The 5,676-nt window shown below is 44.9% G+C and overlaps 1 protein-coding gene across 1 annotated transcript in view; it reads right to left on the bottom strand.

Annotated features, from left to right (window-relative positions):
• Positions 1 to 5,389, bottom strand: part of Rad54l2 (RAD54 like 2) — a 107,674-nt gene extending 102,285 nt beyond the window's left edge. Inside the window, exon 1 of the mRNA XM_021171453.2 lies at positions 5,177 to 5,389. The gene's annotated coding sequence lies outside the window, so the exon portion shown is untranslated. The remainder of the gene's footprint in view (positions 1 to 5,176) is intronic.
• Positions 5,390 to 5,676: the final 287 nt, after the last annotated feature.

A 5,676-nucleotide genomic window follows, 5' to 3' on the forward strand; every position in this document is an offset into this window, starting at 1 on the left:
AAAAAAAAAAAACAGTCCCCAGACTCAAACACATGAACACAGTCAGGTTTGGAAGCACATTCCAGTATTCCCAACACTTGGAGGACTAAGACAGAACACTGCAGGCTCAAATCAAGCCTGTGCTACACAGCAAGACCCTGCATTAAAGAAAAAGGATATGGAATAAACACTGTTTCCACAGCAAGTAAGAAGGTTCGGTAACCTAGAACATGAGAGCAGAGGCTTTGCTTCAGTGTCAGGGCAGGTCACATGTGACTGAGGTCAGGACCTTCATCATCACTAGTACACCAAGTGACTTCAAATCACCCATAAGCACAGGTCATTTAATTGCTCACTCAACAGACTTTGCCAAGCAGCTTTTCTGTGCCAGTAATGGTAAGGTCCTAGGATATAAAGTTTAAAAACAAAACAAAACAAAACTGAGTGTTGTGATATTCATGTAATCCCAGCACTGAAAGGCCGAGGGAAGAGAATCACAAGTTCCCTAAATCTTCTTTACTGACCTCCACGTGTGGGCACACACATAAGCACATACACAGTAAGTACATATATACATGCATACATACATGCATAAACATTTTTTAAAGGGGAATAAATTAAAAACCCTGTCCTTGGGCTAGAGAGATCAGTGGTTAAGACCACCTGCTGCTCCTGTAGAGGACCCAGGTTTGACTCCCAGTACCCACACCAGGTGTCTCACAACCACCTGTAACTCCACTTCCAGTGGACCCTCTTCTGGCCTCTGAGGGCACCAGGTATAAGTGCAATACACACACATATATACAAATATACACACATATACATAAAATTTTAAAACATATTAAATCTCTTTTTCGAGTCCTATCTCTGTGTAGTGTGAAATAGGGGGCAGCTTGGCAGCACTTGTCTGGACCTGGTGGGACAAACTGAAACCTCACTTTTTACACATGAAGTTTAATTTTGTAGTTATAGAAAACATGCAAAAATACCAAAACTGAGCAGTTCAGTGTGATTGCTAGAAGTACCCCCAAACTGCAATGCATACTCAAAGAGAGATAGCCATCCAAGGAAAGCTTTCATTAGGAACAGATGTAGGGGGAGAAAATAACAAATCAAAACAAAAATAAGGCTGGGGATGAAGCTCAATGGTAGAACACTTGTCCTCCACACAGAGAGCCTGAGTTCAATCCCTCGGGAAGGTTGAGGTATATGCAGGGAGATAAGATGTCTGAATTCTTGACTCAAGCCTTAAAGTTGGCCACACACTCTAAAAAAAGCTCTGTGGTATTCAGAGTTCATGACAACATAAAACATTTCAGCATTTCTACAATATTAGACCAATGGTATAAATAACTTCATAATCACAAAATTCAAATTCTCCAATAAACTCTGGTCAAATAATCTTACTTTCTGAATATGGTAACAATGAGTTCAGTTAGGCCTCTAACAAGTCTGTCAGTCAGTCTCGAAACCACATACAACTTTATTATAACTTGGCCTCAAGTATCAGGGTAATTACAGTAGAAGAGAAACTAAAAGATATGAGAGGCCAAGTCGAATATATATATATAATATGTTGAATCAGACATGCCAGATGATCACAGGATTTCCAAGCTAGTAAAACATTTACTCTTAACTGGAATTGAAGACCACTCGCAAATGAAGGAATGATTCCACTAAAGGATTTGGGGGGTCACTTATTTCAAATCACTCTGGTCATTCCTTAATTTTTCCCCTTGAACATTAACGGAATTTTGAAAACTGAGTCAGGAAAACTGAGCTGGGCAGTGGTGTCACCCACCTTTAGTCCCAGCACTTGGAGGCAGAGGCATCCCAGGAATAGTCAGAGCTACACAGAGAAGCCATCCCAAAAGACAGACAGAAAAACAAACAAATCTGAATAACTAACAAAGCCTGTAACCTTTGCCCATCAAAGGCAGGTCGGCAGGTCTAAGGGTTGGGGAGATGGCTCAGTGGTTAAGAGTACATACTGTTCTTGCAGAGGACCCAAGTCAGATTTCCAGCACCCACATCAGGTAGCTCACAATTGCCTCTAACTCCAGCTCCATATGATCTGATACCCCTCTGTCCTCCTACACACACACACACACACAAACGAAATGATTGTTACGTGTGTTAAAACAAAACTACAAAAACCATGTTTGAACAGAGTGCTAAATTTTAAGTTTAGCATGCCAAGAGGTTTCCTTCTGGCTTCTCCAAAGAAATTGCCAGGGGAAAAAACTAGAAGTGCTAATAATGACCTTGAGCTCTGTGTGCTCCTACTTGCCAGTACTAGAAAAAGACAGTCTCACCCATTCCTCCCGCCTGAGCACCAGCAGATGCACACTGCACAGCTTGCCTTCATCCCTCATTGCTACACAACACCTAGCTACATTTTACTATCATTACTTAGAATAGCAGCTCCTGAGTCCAGGTGCAGAGGCTGACACCTACAATTGAGCATTCAAGAAGCTGAAGTAGTGAAATGCTGCAAGTTCAAAGCTAGTGTAGGCATAAGGTAATAGATCTCCAGTTTACACATAAACGACTTGCAGAGTACGAACTTGTAACCACAACAATGGAAGGCTGAAGAGGAGGAGGAGTTCAAGGCCAGGCTGGAGTCTGGACAACATATTGACTTCTACAACAACATGAGCTACAGTTTGAGATCCTGTCTCAAATAACAAATGCAGAGCTGGGCACTGCAGCACATGCCTTTAAGCCCAGCACTTGAAGACAGAGGCAGGTAGATTTCTGTGAATTTGAGGCCACCTTGTTATAGATAGCGAATCCCAAGCCTGTCTCAAAAAGGAGTTTTAAAAAGAACTACAGGCTGGATGGATGGCTCAGCAGTTAGGAGTACTGCTCTTGAAGGGGATCTGAACCCACTTCACAATTCACAACTGCCTGTAACTCTAGCTCCTGGAAGATCAACACCTCTAGCCTCCACACACACCCTCACATACATACATGTCCATACCCACATATGTGCAAATTTAAAATAATAATGGGCCAGGCATGGTGGCGCATGCCTTTAATCCCAGCACCTAGGAGGCAGAGGCAGGTGGATTTCTGAGTTCAAGGCCAGCCTGGTCTACAGAGTGAGGACAGCCAGGGCTACACAGAGAAACCCTGTCTCGGAAAAACAACAACAATTCACAGAGATCCACCTGCCTCTGCCTCCAGAGTGCTAGCCAAAAGACGTGTACCACCATGGCCTGGCAATTGATAATTTAAGAAATTATTCTTAAATTTAAGAGAAAAAAACCCTAGAATTAGAACTAGCAGTACAGGACTGGAGAGATGGCTCACCGGTTAAGAGCACTGACTGCTCTTCCAGAGGTCCTGAGTTCAATTCCCAGCAGTCACATGGTAGCTCACAACCATCATAATATAATACCCTCTTTTTGTGTGTCTGAAGACAGCTACAGTGTACTCATATAAATAAATTAAATAAATCTTTAAAAAGAAGAAGAAGAACAACAACAACAACTATCAGTACAGGCACACAAACTAATTTCACTTCTCATGTGACAATACGAGCTTGCAACTAGGTAATAAATACATCCTATACACTCAAGATAAATTCAGATGGCACACTGATCCTGATATGGCTTTGTTCATATAGCTTTCCCTTTAATATATATAAAGAACCAACTTCTGCCTGCGAAGTGCATGCAGAGCTCTGGTGTGTGGCCATAAGAATCCAAGCTGGAGTTTACACACTGCCTCTAGAACAGAATCACTGAACGCAGATATTTGTAGTGAAGATAAAATCCTGTGAGAGCAAGGATGCTGAGATGATAACGACAAAGATTTAGCAGATTCAATGTAATCACTTCATGGCAGTAAGAGATAATGAAACTTCATGAATTTAGGGGTCTAAAGAGCTTTGAGCAGCAGAAATTATAAAGATTTTTTTCACATCCTCCTCTATAGTTACATATATATATATATATATATATATATATATATATATATATAGTTAGTGAAGCCTTTTACATTAGTTTGGGCTTAGAAGAATTGTACTGAAAGCTCCAAGAATTACAACATACTATGGGGTTTAAGTTTGTGGATCATTACAAACAATAGCCACAGTGCTAAAAACAAAATATGAGTCACAATTCAAAAAAGAGGGGAAAGGGGGAAAATGAACAGAGAAAAGCTTTAAAGTCAAATACCATTAAGAAATTCGTTACTTAAATGACTGCTGGCGACAGCCACCACACTGACTTTGGAGTAAGAAAGAAAAGTCCACACTGTCCTCTCCTCTAGAACAAATTCATTAAGCCCCCCCAAATACCCATTCCAGCTTCAAAGTCCAGGCACCAACAGTCAGCCACATCCGCCAGTAAGAGCAGTAATCTAACAGATCTGAGTCACACACTCCCCCGCAGTAAGAGGTCATTCTCTAGCAGGAAGCCCACTCTGCAAAGTGCTCTTGTTCTACTCCCAGACAGCCACCATGACCCACATAAAGCCAATTCTTCGACCCCAGAAGCTGCCGGCCATCTTCTCCCTCCCTTCCCAGCTCGCATGGGCCTTTTCCTAACCCAAGGCAGCTAACACTCACTACTCCTGTGACAAGTTTCCTACCTGAGAACCACTCTTAACACGGATACATCTTAGCCGTGAAGGATCCATCTAGCTCCTATAGGGCTCAACTCTTTTGTGCCCAACTAAGCTCGTGCCTTTCCAGGAACTACTCCCCAGTTACCTCAGAGAAGCTAAACTCTCCATGCCTCTTCTCCCCAAACCCGACTCAGCCTAACAAATTCTCAGACGGCCCGAGGGAGTACAGAGACCCACACCTATGTCCATTAGGGACCAAGCCACAGGGGCCCCTAAAATTCGAACCACAATCCCTCTCCCTCAAACCACGGCACGGTTTGCCGGTGTTATAACATCAGGAGCGCATAGCCACTGTAGTTCAGTCTCGGTAATTACGACTGCCTTCCTTGACAACGAAATCCCTAAATATCAAGCCACTGAAGTCCCGGGTGGATGCCAAGACCCCCTCCAAGCCTCCAGTCACTGGAGTTTCCCAGGTCGGACGCAGCTCCCCCTAAGGCCCAAGCCGCCAGGAGTAGCTTGCTACCCCAGGCTGCTGCACGCCGGGGACTCTGGCCGCGTCCCCATTGTTGCGGGTCCCAGCGGCCCCGGCAGGGAGTAAGGGGACCGCAGGGGCTCTCACCTCCCGTGCCACGGATCCGGGCCGCACCGGACCGGGCTGGGCCGTAGGACCTCGCGTTCTGCCGCACCCTCTTGGACGGTGTCTGCGGCGGCGGGAGCCGGAGAAGCGGCTGAGGCGGGAAGCAGCCAGCCAGGCCCGGGCGCCGCAGGCTGGCTCTGGCCGAGGGTCGGTCTTCTCCGGCGGCGGCGCTCTCAGCCTCCGCTCGCGGTCCGCGCCAGAAAGCTTCCCCCTCCCGGCCCTCTCACCCGGCCACCCGGGCGGGAACACAAGCCACCCGCAGCAAAGTTCCGCTGTGAGTCCTGTTGTTCTTTCCCAGGGAAAGACACTAAACGGCGATTCTTGGGTGAGTAAGGTGTATTTACTACAGAGGATCTTTTCATGAATAAGTGAGACCAAAAAAATAAAATAAAATAAGGAACAAAACAAAATCGAAAACAAAAACAATCCCATGCTAGAACCTGCCTGGAACTGGTTGAGCCAACTGAATGGATTTTACTAAC

The sequence above is a fragment of the Mus caroli genome, chromosome 9 (assembly GCF_900094665.2).
Source record: "Mus caroli chromosome 9, CAROLI_EIJ_v1.1, whole genome shotgun sequence".
NCBI lineage: Eukaryota > Metazoa > Chordata > Mammalia > Rodentia > Muridae > Mus > Mus caroli.